Source organism: Wyeomyia smithii, chromosome 3 (genome assembly GCF_029784165.1).
Source record: "Wyeomyia smithii strain HCP4-BCI-WySm-NY-G18 chromosome 3, ASM2978416v1, whole genome shotgun sequence".
In the NCBI taxonomy this organism is placed as follows: domain Eukaryota; kingdom Metazoa; phylum Arthropoda; class Insecta; order Diptera; family Culicidae; genus Wyeomyia; species Wyeomyia smithii.
The window spans coordinates 58,224,188-58,241,353 of record NC_073696.1 but is presented as its reverse complement, the minus strand read 5'-3'; the positions used below and the strand labels follow the sequence as shown (position 1 = coordinate 58,241,353).

At 38.0% G+C, this 17,166-nt stretch overlaps 1 protein-coding gene across 1 annotated transcript in view; it reads right to left on the bottom strand.

Annotated features, from left to right (window-relative positions):
* The window catches only part of LOC129727833 (uncharacterized), a 303,501-nt gene that overhangs the window by 79,336 nt on the left and 206,999 nt on the right, over positions 1 to 17,166 (bottom strand). The window lies entirely within an intron of this gene.

The following is a 17,166-nucleotide window of genomic DNA, read 5'->3' as shown; positions in this document are numbered from 1 at the left end:
CATAAGACGTAACATTAAATTTGTTCATATCGTATAAAATTCAAATCATATAAAACGCAATATTAAGTTATATATAAACCCATTTAACGTGTCATATAATGTTGTAGAATGCGTCATTCATCTAAGTCGTATAGAATGCAATTTGAAGTTTCAAATGAGGCAATTTAAGATAGCCTGTGAAGTTATACATAATCGTAACCATTTTTTTTACATTGTACGTATATGGCCTCCAGATTTGTACACAAAGGCGCATTTCATGCATCTTATGTGGTTATTTTTTTACCAAATAACGGTTCACTTAACAGAGTAGAGCGCGAGTTATATGAACCAATTTGTTTGTTGGGTTTTGTGCACGACGCTTTTTGCTTATGCTTTGTGTTGTGTTTCTGCTGCTCGCGGAAAAATTAAAGCTTTTGCTGTTCACACCACAGCTTAGTGAAACAAGAGTGGTGAATCACTTCATTGAAGTACACCGCGGTGAACATTGCTGAGATAAATTCGATAGCATTCGAAGAACAACATGCGTGACGGGCGGCTGGATTTATTTTTTTCCTAGTTTCGAGTTGCAAAGCAAATAACGATATCTACTTTACCACCTAGATGCTCTTCTCATTCGATACATGCTTAGAGATACACAGTAAAGGCACTGCAGTGAGCTCTGTCATGTAGTTATTGGGCGTAATGTCCTTTCGAGAACGAAAAGCTCACATCAGTTTATTATCTCTCTGGATAGTTATTTCAGATTTCACTGCGGTGTTTTCTTGCATGCTCTTCAGGTACACACGATTCGCTGCTCTATTCAAGCAATTGTGTCCTTTTGCCCATCATTGTTAGTGCAGTTGTTTCCGCAGTGAAAGATATTCTTCTATACGCTAGTGATTCTCTGAGGAGAAACAACAAGCCTGAGTTCCTCTGAAAACAGTCTTTTGATCTACTTTTTAAATTAAAATTTCTCAGTAGAGTTGTGTTTCAGCTGTCTAACAGAGCTATTAAGGTCGCAGCTATCAATAGCTAAACGTTAAAAATACCTTTTACGGGTGAGGAAATAGTTACGTTTTAATTTGGAAATACGTTATTGTTAAATGTTGGTATCTCTAAATGGGCATATGAAATAAATAATATTTTGTTAAATTGAATAAAATTTATTTGAATATACTAATTTTTTGTGGTAAGGTTTTTACAGTTATAGATTATGCGGATGTTTTTACTTTTGGCTTTCTCAGTCTTTTTTAAAAAGAAGTACAGTCATACCTCGATATAAGGCAACCTCGATATAACGTAACTCGATATAACGTAACTTTTACCTCGATATAACGTAACTTTGAAAATGTATTGAAATTGAAAATAAATGATACAGCAACTGTTTTCGGGGTATAAATTGCTTCAAAAAAGTGTTTGTAGTAAGTTTTAAAATTATTGAAACTAATGCAAAAATTGTCCTAAATGGGCATAAAAAAGGTTTAAAAATACTAATAGGCGATGGGAGATAGGTTTTCGCGCATCTTTGAGTAACCGTCAACAGTCTTGCATCAATTGAAAAAAAAATTTTTCGCTTGTTGAAAATTGTCCTAAATGGGCATAGGAATGGTTTAAAATTACTGATAGGTGATGGGAAATAGGTTTTTACGCATTTTTGAGTACCCTGTGTATCAATTGAAAAAAAATTTTTTTTTTTGCTTCTGAGAATATATCTAAATGAGCATAAAAAAGGTTTAAAAATACTGATAGGTGATGAAAAATGGGTTTTCGCGCATATTTGAGCAACCAATAACATTCTTGCATAAATTAAAAAAAATTTTTTTTTGCTTCGATATAACGTAACTCGATATAACGTAACGCAAAAAAAAATAAAGTTGCCTTATATCGAGGTATGACTGTACACGATAATCTAGATTAATCTTTAATCACGTATCCGATGTTTTATTAAGAGCCAGTTCGCGAGAGCCGCAACCGCCTTTCTGAGGGACGTTGTATTGATGTTCTCCAATTGGGCTAAAATTTTTAGCGTTTGTTTGTTCAAGGTAGAAAGTTTTGCAAAATTTCAATTTTTTTTCTTTGAGGTTAAGTGGGGTAAAACGGCCCTTGAAAATGTTATGCCCAAAAACGTCCGAATATTAAAAAGTGCAATAACTCCTGCTAGACTTGATGGATTTTTCTAAAAATATGTGGTATTATTCTACACTAAAAGTACTTCAAAACGCATGGTAACAATATAGGGTAAAGAGGTAACATGATGAAAAAAACGCATTTTTCTTTTAAAAATTGACAATTTTCAGGGTCATCCAACTTTTTTCAACATCGCTAGAAAAAATTTCTGAATATGGCGTTTTGTAGAGCAACTCAAGAGCTTTGATGTCATGTATAAGCCAAGTGTGCCAAATGGGGTAAAACGGCCCTAGAAAGTTTTTTTTTTAAAAACCGTCAAAGTCACTAAAATCACTTTAGTTCCTGCTAGACTTGAAATATTTTACTTAAAATTTGGATTATCACTATACCTTACTAGAGCTACCCACTCTTTCAGAAGATACGCAATTTGGGGTAAAACGTTCCTTGAAGATTTTTTTTTTTCGAAAAATGCCGTCAAAATCACCAATACTGCAAGAACTCGGGTTAGACTTGATAGATTTACTGAAAATTTAGATAATTTCTCTAAGTTAATACGAACTTAAAGGCAAGATGACAAAAATGACAAATAGATTTACATAACGAAAATAAATATTTTTCTTGAGAAATACTTAGCGATTTTCGGGGTGCTATTTTTTCTACAGAAAAGGTCCAGAACCAGAAGTTAGCATTTTATAAACAACTACAAAGCTTTTATTTGGCATAATATCCAGATGCATCTTTTGGGAAGTGACTAAAAAGGACTAAAGTCTTCCTTGACTTCACGAAAAGCTTCAAACAAGGTAAAAGATATTATCGACATGATGGTCGCGAAAATAAATAATTTCAACCGAGTTCCTACTTATCCGTGGAGCAAATAAAATCGTTATTTGCTCGATTTTCTACAAAGTAAAAATTGTTAAGCATCAATGTTCGAAGTAGTGATTTTTCAAAATGATTGTTCATTTTTGTTGATACCACAGCAACCAGAGTAACATGATTTTTTTGTTTAGTAAAGCGGGCAATGTATGCAGTTTGCGAGGATGCGAAAATGAACGGGAATAGAAGGTGTGACTTTGAGGCTTAGAAAAAATTTTCCCTCGTCCAGACGGGAGCCTTTTTCTAAGCCTAAAAGTCACACCTTCTATTCCCGTTCATTTTCGCATCCTCGCAAACTGCATACATTGCCCGCTTTACTCAACTTAAAATGTAAGTCATATGACAAAAAATGAAATTAGTTCGTAAAGATGATTTTTTTGGCCGACACTCTGGAAAAAGCGAAGAATGAGACCGATGACAAATAAGTTAAAAATAATCAAATTAAAAAGATTTAAATTAAATTTAAAAAAAATCAAATTAAAAAAGATGAACATGAAACTCAAACCATAACTTACTTCATGTGCTTTAACAAAACTCGAAGTATTGCAGTCTTTCAGCAACCGTCTCATCGATATTGTCTTTCAAAGGGTTTAATGCTTTTCTAGAAACCTAGTGAAAAAATCAAGAAAAAGTTCAGTCCTTTTTAGTCAGTTTCCAAATGATGCATCTGGATTTGATATCAAATAAAAGCTCTTGAGTTGTTTTATAAAATGCTAACTTCGGGTTTTGGACTTTGAGGAAATAGCACCCTGAAATTCGTCAAGTATTTTCCAAGAAAAATATATTTTTTTCGTCATGTAAATCTATTTGTCACTTTTGTCATCTTACCCTTAAGTTTGTATCTAACTAGAGTTATAATCTAAAATTTCAGTAAATCTATCAAGTCTAACCCGAGTTCTTGCAGTTTTGGCGATTTTGACGGCATTTTTCGAAAAAAAAAATCTTCAAGGAACGTTTTACCCCAAATTGCGTATCTTCTGGTAAAGTAGGTAGTTCTGGTAAGGTACAGTGATAATTCAAATTTTAAGTAAAATCTTTTAAGTCTAGCAGGAACTAGAGTGATTTTAGTGATTTTGACAGTTTTTTAAAAAAAACCTTCTAGGGCCGTTTTACCCCATTTGGCACACTTGGCTTATACATGACATGAAAGCTCTTGAGTTGCTCTACAAAACGCCATATTCAGATTTTTTTTCTAGCGATGTTGAAAAGAGTAGGATTACCCTGAAAATTGACAATTTTTAAAAGAAAAATGCTTTTTTTTCGTCAATTTACCCCTTTGCCCTATATTGTTACCATGCGTTTTGAAGTACTCTTAATGTAGAATAATACCACAAATTTTTAGAAAAATCCATCAAGTCTAGCAGGAGTTATTGCATTTTTTAGAATTTTGACGTTTTTGGACATATCATTTTCAACGGCCGTTTTACCCCACTTAGCCTCAATGAAAAAAATTGGAATTTTGCAAAATTTCCTACCTTGAATAGACAAACAAATGCTGAAAATTTCAGCCCAATCGGAGAACATCAAAACAACATGCGGTTGCGCCCCTCGCGAGCTGGCTCTTAAAACCGTACCCATTCCAGTGAATTTCTAAATATTTTTTAATTTTCCCTTAGGCTCAAACTGGAAAAATATAAAAGATTTTTAACCATTTTTGTGAATTTTATTGCTCCTAGCGAGCATGGAAGTGCGTCAAAAGGCCGTTGCTTGTACGTTGCTTACGGGAAAACTTCATTCAAGTCTCTGAGGACATTACGCAGTTTCAATTTAACGATTAGCACTAAAACATACGAGAACGATTAAAAAGCTATAACACGGTGCTACCACTATTAAAATCTTCTGATGTAATTTGGTGTAGGTCGTAGCTCTTGATGAGTATAACTTTCGCTTATACTAATTTTTGAAACACACCAAACTTCACAGTAATTGTTAAAAAGCTATATCTTTAATTCATTCTAGTTTGCTCTAGGGCAAAGCCTGTGTTTACTTGTGATGCGGCTGGGTACCCTTTGTCTAGTTCACAGTAGAGGCGACGCTTCAAGCAAGACAACTATTTTACCAATGCTGATCGAAGTTTATATTGTGCGCTAGAGAAACTATAAGATACTCAATACTTATCACTACTAACAAATATTTACTAGTTAAAATAATATCAACTTTGAAATCTATTGATTAACTTAAACTAACTGGTAAGGTCTATATAGATACACATATAATTTACTTAACATGATTTCTAAAAGATTACAATGTATACAGCCCTAGGGGTTGTATGAAATGGTGACATTCATTTACTTTCATTTATTTAACTACTGCCAACAGAGCCTTGTCCTAATAGCTTCTGATAAAACAGTCTTCGGATCAATGACAAAAATTTCGTTCGTAAGACTCTCTAAGATAAGTGAAAATCAAAAACTAATGACACTCTGTTGAAAGCACGCTGGATACCCAAGATGGCACTATTTGAGCTATAGTTGGTTCGACGAAAGGGCAAGTGCAAAGCTGGAGTCCTTCGTAGGGTTCTAGTAGGAGCGTTCAGGTTGATTTGACGGAGGATGGCAGGGCAGTAGACCCGTGATGTCAGGATATCAGAAACTGGCATAGCGCGAGCTGTTTCTCGGCGTAACTGAAGAGTATCGATATAGAGGAGCTGGCACCGGTCCTCGTATCTGGTGTCACGCATAGGCTGCTACCAGGGAAGCATACGATGGATGGCATTGTTGTAGTGAGGGATCCAAACTGCATAACAGTACTCCAGTGAAGACCGCACAAGCGAACAGTAGATTGTAACTAAGCAATGGATATTTTTGAAATCACGTGTCATTCGGAAAATAAGGCCCATGAGGCAATAATATTCTAGCATTGAGAGTAAAGAGGTTGCAGTACGATTAGCTCGAATTGTTTCTATATAGCACACAGGGCAGATATTCCACGGTAATTATCAACGTGACGTAGGACAAATATAAATATTGATTTTAACTCTTGTTTAACATAAGCACTACGCCTGCTATACACCATGTATCCCACACAAGTATGAGGGCTGCACTTGCTATCGTGTTAAGAACAAAAAATTGAATTTCTGTACGCAGTCTTTTGTATCGAGTTGAGCGTAGATTTTTGCATTTAAGGCTTGGCCACACAGTCTCGAGAAAGAGAAACGAAACTAATCCTTCGATACTACTGAGTGATTTTCATAAGCATCAAAAGAGAATGTGTGCTTTCCCGATGCGAAAATTACTCGGGTTCTTAGATTAACTAATTTGCGTTACTGATATTAGACCAATAACGGTGCTCGAGTGGGCACAAAGGAACAATTGAACCGGAAAAGCACCCAATTTAGCAGTGAATTTCTTACAATTGGGCTATATCTTGCTACGATAAACTGTTTAAGGCAACACTACCGTTTATTTTTGATGCCCTGGCTGTTATTTTAAAAATAATTATTGAGAAATACAAGAACATTTCACACTAGCAGTAGTTGGGAAAATTCTCATAACTCTTGTTTGACCGCACATAATAAACTTGTCGCTCTGTCCTCCGGTAGCTATGCCAGCAAAATATCCTATAACATACGATGGTATCTGTTGCTGCCGTATGCGAAATAAAGGTAAGGTGTTCCGCAGTGTCTGAAAGTTGACTCGTACGCCGCTCTCGTTCCCTAATGTCGCACACCCCTAACAGCCATACTCCACTCGCTACCGTGTTATGAACACAAATGGAGCTGAATTTTCTACACGCAATCTTTTGTATCGAGTTGAGCGTAGATTTTTGCGTTGAAGGGGTGGCCACGCAGTCTCGAGAAAGAGAAACGAAACAAAACACTTTGTTGAATCAGAATATGTAGGCAGTGGAATTTATTCTGTCCATGTTAGGGACCATTTATTAATGATGTCACGCGTTTAGGGGGGGGGGGGGTTGGGAGGGGGTTTCAACTATTGTGACATTTTGTGACATATGGGGGAGGGGGGGTTAGCTTGAAAGTGTGATCGCGCACGATAGGACCCTTTGTTACAACCAACGGAAGCAAACGAACACAAAGACGGAACGGTGATATAAAATTAAACAATAGCTGCTGTCGGTAGCACGACCAGCCGCCAGCGGCGGTGGCTGCTAATGAACTGACTAGAATTGTTTTATTGTGTGTTCCTTCTGGTCGTCTTAATATAGAATAATGGGATTATATCGCTGGCTGGGGAACTGCGACAAATTACGTTTTGCCGCAACAGTGTGACATCACATTTCAACTTAAAAAAAAATAAAAAAAAAGTCACATACCTAACCACAGAGATCAACTCAGAAATATTTATAATATTTGCATCATTCATTTATAGTTCTACGATCCATTTTTTGCTTGAGTTTTGCTTTAAATAAAATAAATGACAATTTTTTAATAATGTTCATTAATTCCGTTTCACCGTGCATGTTCATTTATGAATGACAGCGCGATTTTATTAATTTTTAGTGTCTCTCAATCCAATCAATACAAAAATTGTGACAAAATGTAAATAAAAATGCTTGGTTATTGTAACATGTGGAGAAGATTTGGATTGCGAATTGATTGAAGAAGAGGAACTAAATGTTGATGGTTTTTCAAAAATCAGCAGTGATGCTGCAGTTAATGTCTCGGCTTTCTATGTCGTCGATATGCGACTCCATCAGCAGCATCCTTGGACTAAGAACTAAACGCCTTTTCTAGTTATCTTCTATAATCTTCTACTTTTTTTTTGTTTCAGTTTTTCTTTCAGTTAAATCGTTCTTATTAAGAAAAAATACATTTCTAACAAATTTCTCGATTTTCAATCAATTATCACCAAAGAAGGGGAAGGGGGATATAAAAACGAAACGTAATTAAGGGGGGGGGTCAAGGAAATTGTGACAACTTGAGACAAGGGGGAGGGGGGGGTAGTTGGAGTATGGGAAAGCTTGGCTTTGGAGTTTTTCACCTTTTTCACCACTAAGCAGTAAAGCAACAATGTTAAACATTATATCAAATAATTGTCACATATTTTATCTATCCTCCGACACATAAATGACTAAGATGCATTAAGTCGTTAGTTTCCTATAATCGTTTGAAATCTGACGCAACCTTTGCCAGTTTCATTTTCAATTTTACAAAATGTATTCTAGTATAGAAAGCAAAGACGTAGTCCTACGCCAACAGCTGATTTACTGAAAATTGTAAGTAAGTGAAATAAGATAAATTTAAATAGGTTCTCTAATTGATTATATTTTATCTTAAAGTAGGGTTTGCAATATTCCCGGGAATCGATTTCCCGGGAAACGGGAATGAAAAATCTTATTTCCCGGGAATTCCCGGGAACCGGAAACGGAAGAATTTTTAGCAAAAAACAATTTTAACAAATTTAAACGAAGTTTATTAGTAAAAGGTAACAAAAACTTGATTACAATTTCATACAATTCGCATGAAAAACAAAAAAAGAAACAAATGAAAAACAAAACATATTCAAGTTAACGATAAAAATTCGTGATCGATTTTTGTAGCATATATTTGCCGAAGAGGAGGATTAAAGGTCCTTATGTCGTCAAACAATCGCTTCAGATCCGCTACAAATTCCCGTTAAGCTCAAAAATGGTTGATTTACTACGTTATTTCGTTATTTCGCCATTCGGTGGTTTCCTGTGACCGAGACAAACCGGAAAAAAACGCTAAAATATTAAATATTCAGTTCAATACGACTTAAAACAAGTCAGTCTTAAAAAAATTGAATATCTACTAACTAACATGTAAAGATGATTTTTACGTTGAAATACCATATTGACCTTGAGTTTTATTAAATGATTTATTTCAGGTCGCACCAGTTTGACTAATTAAATTTTATTGCACAATTGCATAAGAAACTATAGTAAATCATACAAAAATTCTCGCAGAACTCGGGAATCCCGGGATCCCGGAAATCAACATTTCTGTTCCCGGGATCCGGGAATCCCGGGAAAAGCTATTTCCCGGGAAATCGTTCCCGGGATTGCAAACCCTATCTTAAAGCTTCGTGTTAAAATAAATCAGTTGCTAAAGGACTTGGTTTATTCCTGGAAATCTGGAATGCTGGAATGACCGGTTTTCTGAAAAGGAAGAGTCCCATACAAATGAAACACAAATTTCTGCACATTTCGAGAACTAATCAAGAAAATAAAATCAAATTTAGCATGCGAAGATTTTAAGGGGCAAAAAATACTTCCATGGTGGTTTGACACTCCTGAATCAGACCCAAAGCATGCAATTGCTTCTAAGTGGTTTGGTGGGTAGTTCATAATACCAAGGCAAGTTGATTCTGCATTTGGCATGGATCGCCGTTGAGTCTTTTCTCTAATTCAGCGCCTTCGAAATTTTTGGCCTTTACGAAGGCCGTTATCAACATCGAAATTACCTTCTTCAAAACGGCGGAATCAGTCACGGCACATTGTTTCATTGATCAGTATTTTTGTAAACTTTTTAAACTCTCAATACACTTCAGCCACCTTTTTCTTAGAATGAAAAAAGTAAAGTAACACTTACCGCAAATGACGATCAATTGGCACAAAATCAACACTACAAAACAACCTTTAGAATTAAACACCTCTAGAGCTAGTTTTAGAATTAAAAAAATATTTGACTAATTATTGAAGGTAAAATGGTTGTTGAAGCAAATTCCTATAATAGTGGCAGGCGGGTGATTTAAATTTGCAAACAGTTTAAATCACTAAGATGGCTTTATTTTTAAGTTTCTTACCACATAATTCCATTTCACGTAGGAGGAAATGAAATTGAGGCGCGATATTTGCAGGGCAAATGAGGTTACGAAATGAATACTTTCTCTTGACAAAATAAGTCCTTTTTATAATATAACTGTACACTGAAAATATATTTAAGTTTATTTCACGAAAACGTTTGTTTCACATACAAAACCTGTTGTTATTTTCTGCAACAAAACTAGTGGGTAGTAAATATGAAGATACTCTTGGCAGAACTGTCAAAATTGTTACAGATTTTTATTCGTATACGTAACAAAAGGTTTTAACAATGAACGCAATCAATCGTACAAACAACCGCTGCATAATGTAAATAGTACGAGAAGTTAGTAAGCTTACGCAATATCATATACGTATAATGTATATAATATTGCGTAAGCTTGCTAACTTACTTACTAAAAAATAACAGAACGTAAAAATTTCTTTCAAGAAAATACTCGTGATTTCGTTTTCGTTGTTATCCACGTTTGTACGAGAGTACATTCGTGAATTCTATGAATTTTGCGTAATGTTGCAATTCTATTCGATAACTTGCAATACGAATGTTCTTTATAATCAACAACAAAAGTGCTGTACAATCTACGAATTCCCCACAGTAAAAAACTTTATATCGAATTGCATGCAAAGAATCGCCTCCGTCGCTTAAGATAGAAAATTCCGCGTAAATTTAAATGTTATTGTACATAATTTTTAAACAAAATCAGAAGCAATTGAATTTTTAATGCGAAAATATTTTACGTGACGTGTAGTATTAAGAACTTTTTACTGTGCATGTTTATGAAATATGCGTGCAGAGAATAACGAAAAAATATTTTCAGTGTACTCAACTTTAATATAATTTTTTTTTCTCAACGCTAGTCCGATAACTGTTCGCAATTTATATTAATTTCAAAAGTTGATCGCTCGACATAGAGAATCATTTAAAATACTGAAAATTTAAAAAAAATATCATTTTTTTTCCAATATCAATGATTTCAAACACGCGTACATTTTTCAATCGAATAATATATTAAAAATTGTCGTAAATTATTAGCGAATCGAGTTTCACTTTAGCTCTTGGAACAGAGTAGTTTTTGCACAACTCAATGCTTTCAAAGCGGATTCAATATCTACTTCATCTTGCAAATCTAACTTATCATTACAGTTACTTACAATATGAGTTATTTTACTTTCCACAAATTCAATGATCAGAAACACTGTGATATTTACTCAAAATTGAAAATTTACTTATTGTTACATAGGGGAAGAAAGTAAAATATGCTTCGACCTATCAATTCTAGTCGTAATAGAATCTCAATCGATCGGATTGAGAACCTATCCGCTTTCCACACACCGAGTGTAAAAACTGTTCACGTGCTACGAACAGAAGGATACAACAGAAGTGAACCATCAGTTGCGTAAGCAAGTGATTCAAAATATTTCTACATATTTTCCCTATTCAAATAAAATTAGCCGACTGCTTAAGTAATTGATTACAAATCATGCCGTCTGCGTACTGCCCGCAAACGCCCACTTCCTCTTCGCCACCGACGGGCGCAATTATTATCCACCCATCTCTTCTAACTCAATCCTATCTGATTGAGTGAAATTCAGGATAAAATTGAATAACGACATTACAGCTTTTCCTGCTCGCGGATTCTACAAGCTGCTGCGCTGCGACATAACGAGAATTACGGAAAATAAAACCGCTCTCTGTTCTATCAAAGCGGGAGCAAGCCAGGTCCCTCCGCCGCCCCCCCCACCGTTTGGCGAATGCTAAACATGTACATAGTAAATTACAGCTCCACTGGCGAAACGTGCCGCTTAATGTGGTGAACGAGAACCATCATCCCGCCTCCCCAGGGTGAGTCGACTCGAGAAGTCGATCCGATTTGCCCCATGCAGCTCCCAGCAGACCAGCAGCGCAGCAAACGCACGTGCCATGCAGCGTCACAGTCTCTCGTATTCGCGGCTGGTTCTGTGTTTTCTCGGGTAACTACCGAACCAGGAAGAGGGCGCCTCGTGCGAAATCCTTAATTTGCATAATTTGGTTTACCCGTCTTTGAAGTTGATGATGTGAAAATGCTTCCCGGTTTGCCGAACCTTCGCAGAATACGACGGACGAAAAGTTGCTCCCGGACTCTGTAATTTGCCATGCTTCCGCAGTTTTCAGCCAGACAGACGCTCTCTGCTGGTAAACTGTTGAAATTTCCAGCGGACGAGTGTCTCGGTAGGTTGTTGCATCATTCACTGGAAACAAGGATGCTTAGTAGATTTGAACATGCTGCTGGGATTTTTGAGTGTGTGGTGAAAAGTTCTCTATGGAATTAAGTACCCTTTTATCGTTGTTCCAAACATCAGACAAACGTGATGACTGAGTAATTTTCAATTTGTACTCTATCAAACTATAATTGTGAATGTATTCCGATACTGAGCCACAAATTCGAGATAGGAAACAATTGACTTAAGCGTTACATCCCGCTTGATATTGCTGATAAATTACAGTGTAGGTCGCAGCCACAGGCCCTGCTCTGGCACCCCGCTGATCCTCCACATCAAGCGAACGCTCCTTGATTCATTCTGCCACCACTTATCCGAATTCTACCGAAACGCTCTCAATAATTTCCTACGCATAGGTTATCTCATCTACCCGCTCATTGAACAGATAGATACTCCAACAATGAACGGTTAGCCAGAATCAGCATCACTTCTGATTATTTTCATTAGGTCCGTTATTGTTATTTCTAATTAGTATCGTGTTGCTTTTCCCTCCCCGATTCTTACCGTTCTGAACTGGCTAACACTCACGATTCCACTCTCGTCTGCGAACGTGATATAATTTACTTTGGCTGGCGCGGGTTCGCCTCCTACTTCACTACTGCTGCTTCGGTGATGGCAGTGGTTCCGGTAAAGGCTGTCTCTGTGCATACGGTGGTACCGGCTTTGCTCGCTACAAAAGACGATCTAATCCTTCGCATTCCACCACATTCTACAAACGGATAAGTAAAGCTGTTCTCACACCTTCCCACCGCGTTTCCACTCTCCGTGAAAGCCAATAACTTTTCCAATAAGCCAACCGAGCCAACCTACTTACTTGGACGCAAACGGATGTGAAGTATGCTATCGCAAAGAGTGCGCCTTGTTGTGCTTCCGAGAGGTTAACCTCGGGAACACTCGAGTGTAGCACCTTTGAGCATATAATAAGAACCGTCGAGAACTGGGTCTCTAACAAGTTGACTTTGATAAACGGTTCCATGCTTTATTCAGATGTAATTGGATTATTTTCGATGTGCTACACAGGAAATGTAGATTTACGTACAGAGAAGACCATTCAAATTATCGCGTGTGGAGCTTTCCAGACACGCCAATTGGCGAATCTGATGTTGGAGAAACCGCGATTCTTGACTTTCCGTAAATACCAGAAAGGTCTCTGGTTGCAAGTTGCAGTATCGATGGCTTCAACATTTAGAGTTTTTTTTTACGATTCTTTATTATATCTACGATTTAATCAAATCATTTCTCAGTCAAATTTTAACCGACTTATATAAACAACGCCTGTTTTGTTCGGCACTTAATGTACTTTCCAAATTCTAGAGCAAACCATATTTGTTGTAAAAATGTGTGAAAAATTGTAAGAACAATTCATAAAAATCAGAAAAGAACATAAAACATCCCAAATAATTTTTAACTACTTTATATATATAAGTAAAATCTAAAGATACGTTCACATTTTGAAAGCCTCTTTTTCACACACTAAACCGGTTAAAAAACGATCGAGTTGTAGTAAAAATGCAAGTCATGGTTTAAAAACGGGGTTTTGACCATAGCTTTTAGGGATATTATAAAAACTTCTGGTCCCCGTGGTTCTGTGGTTAGCGATGTCGGTCGGCTAGCTCTCCCACACGGTTGTGATATCGGGTTCGATTCCCGATCAGGTCGAGGAACTTTTCGAGCTGGAAATTTTCTCGACTCAGCACTGGGGCACGGTGTATCGTTGTACTTATCCTACAACATGCAAAATGTGCCGAAAACAATGTCGATAACGAATTCTCTCAACTAATCTAGTTGATCGAGACCGCATTAGTCCCCATGCTAGCGTGCGATATTGTTTTTTATAAAAACTTCTAGTATTCTTGAAAAAATATACAGGGGTTAGACAAAATGATTGAGATGGTTCTTCGACAGATTTCCAACCTTTGAGTACCAATGAACTCGGAATGAATTCTAGTTTATTGGAGACACATAAACCTAAAAGAAACAAGATGTCATAAAAAGTTTCCATGTTGCAAAAATGCACATTTTGATATACACTCTCTAAATTCGTAATATTTCCGGTGTCCATTGGTTAAGTCAAATTCTGAAGTAATACTAGGAAACCAAAATATTTTTCCAGTAAAATGAGACCGGTTTCATCGAAATTGAATAATTTTTCGTGAAGTTCTGGATATTTAAACAGTGACAAAATTTTACCTGTATCAATCATTTTGTCTACCCCTTGTAACTCAGACGCTTCCCGGCAATTTTTTTTTATTTAGATGATTTCAAACTCATCGCTCATTTTTTTTATTTAGATGATTTAAAACAATCTAAATTGATTCTGCAAGCATCCAAAGATTTACCTTGTTTATAGTTTGCGAATGCATAACGAATCGACATTGGATACGTTAAAATTCAAAACACAAATCGTTTGAAATGATTGTTTTTATCGGAATGAGAACATTCTTGCCTTTTAGCTTTTCTATTTTGCTGAGGATAGAGTTGAAATTGTGTCTGATGTGTCTGATGTAACGGAGTTCGCCGCATTGTCGGTGAACGAACCTACGCGATATTGGGAAGGGAATCGAAAGAAGAAGGAATTTTTTCATGTACACGATTCGGAATAGAAGCGGAATGAAGGATTGCGAGGCAGCTGGCAGGGCGTGCTAGATTTGAAAACCCTCGAAATATCTTATTAAGTTTTGTGAAATATCCAAGCAAATGAACATTGCTGAGCGGTTGAAGGAGATTGACAGGCAGAATCTGTGTAGAGAGTGCCAGAACGGTAACGAGCGATGTTTTTCGAAAATCCGATAAAATCGTTTAAAATCTGTCCACGTGGTATGTGGTTGGCCCCTTAATTACTTACTTTCCTGGTGAAACGTCTCCCAGGATTATACCTGCGTCAAAATGTTACGCTAACGCACTCGGTCCATGGCGGCTTGCCTCCAGTTTCATGAGCGTTCTAACCTTTCAAGGTCTTACTTCAATTGGTCCAACCATCTAGCACGTTGCGCGCCACTACGTCTTGTACCGGCCGGATTCGAGACGGAAACCGGCCTTTTTTCAACATATCCCACCCATTGTATCCTTTCAGCAACTTTCTGGACACTGGGCTCGCCGTAGAGTTGCACTAGATCCTGGATAATTCTTCGCCTCCATACGCCAACCTCACATACTCCGCCGAAGACGGTCCTAAGCACACGGCTAGTGCTTGCAAGTCCTCCTCGAGCATTGTTCATGTCTCGTGCCCGTAGAGCACTACCGGTCTTATGAGCGTTTTGTAAATAACGCTTTTGGTACGAGGGCGAAGTTTGTTATACCTCAACATCTTATGGAGTCCGTAGTACGACTTACAGCTACAATACGTCAGCGGATTTCTGTGCTGCAGTTGTTGTCTGACGTTACCAATTATCCGAGAAACGCAAATTCGTCAACCACCTCGAACTCATCTACACTACTGCCTTGTGAGCCCCTATCGCGCTCGGTTCCCCCTGCTAACAAATACTCGGTCTTTGACGTATTCATCTTCAATCCAAATTTCCTGATTCCCGTTTTAGCTTGGTATTCTGTTAAGCAACCATCTGGAACGTCCTCCCAACAAGGTCCACGTCGACAGCGAAGCAGATGAACTGGCTGGACTTGAAAATCGTTCCCCGCTTCGCTGCCTCAAGGCTTTGCGCGTACATAGTAAAGCAGGTATTACACGAAGCAAATATATGCTATTTTTGGTACGGATTTTATTTTGTGCAAATAAAAATCGTACCAAAAATAGCAAATATTCGCTCCGTCTAATACCTGCTTAACGACTTCGAGGAAAGTCTTTGTCGCATTTTGACCAGGAGGAGGAGATATTGGTCAGAATCGATGTTTACGCTACGATAGATTCGGATGTCGAGACGTGCCTTCTACCCTAAACGTCACATGGTTTCCACTGCATAACACTAGAACGGATTCGGAACTACTGCCGCCAAAACAGAATGTACGAGTTGCAGAAGTAACGAAGCACCTGTCCGGAGTTCTAGTAAAGATCTGACGGTTGCCAATGATTTTTCTCGGTTTAGATAGTATCTGTTCACGTCGCTGGAGACACAGGTTGGAGAGTCCGGCGCTCCAATCGCAGTTCGATCAAGACTCGGTTGGACGATTTATGGTCCGGAGAGGCGTAAGCCGTCTATCAATACCTAGCTAAATTTGCATTCTGTGTCAGTAACTATGAGTTACACGACGTGATACCCGAGCCCGTAGAAGAGAAACGAGCACGAGAGATCCTTGAAGTTACAACGAAAAGCGTAGGCGTTCATTTCGACACGGGACTCATGTGGATAGAGTGCATAGAGATCCGGCGATGAAACGGTAAGTGTGTCGGCATTTTGAGGAGTACCAGTTCAAAGGTTTCGGCAATAATAGAACAGCAGCAGAAGTGGTGTGGCTTGAAATGTGGGCTTCGGTTCGAGGCGTTTCGCTGAACTCGGAGTTATTAAAGGGACCGGACATGCTAGTGCCGCTTTCCAGAGTCTTGTGTGGTTTTCGGGGAGGAAGGGGGAGTCTGGTGACATGCGAAGGGGCCATCCAGGTAATGTTACATCAGTTGAAGTTTCGAGACATGGATAAACAAGCACTTCAATTTCTGTTCGGGACGGACGAAACTGGCGCATCACAAGTGTACGTTTTGGATGCGGCAGTATTCGGCGCTACTTGTTCTCCATATTCTGCACAGCTCATCAAGAACCTGAATGCAGATGAATTCGCAGGAGAGTTCCCGGAAGCTTCGATGGCGATTATCAAAAAGTACTATATAGACGACTACTACGACAGCGTAGACACTTTTGAACAGGCAAACCAAAGAGCTTAGAAGCTGAGATACATTCCCTTCAGTGGTGGTGGTTTCGACATACGGAACTGGGTTTCGAACCCGTTTCTAACAGCACGCGGCGAGCGCAGTTCAGAAGGGTTAGTTCACTTCTCTCGAGACATAGAAACGGAATATGAACAGGTCCTGGTCATCGTCTGGGAGCCGGTTGAAGACGCTCTCGGGTATGTTACCGCGTCGAAAACAGAGTTCAGCAATGTTCTCGATTGTATCCAACGAAGGGAGCAATACTCAGTTCGACCCTATGAGATTCCTCACTCTAATCACCGTGTGCGGCAAGATGCCCATGCAAGATCTTTGGTGTACAGGATGTGACTGGGATGCGAGGATTG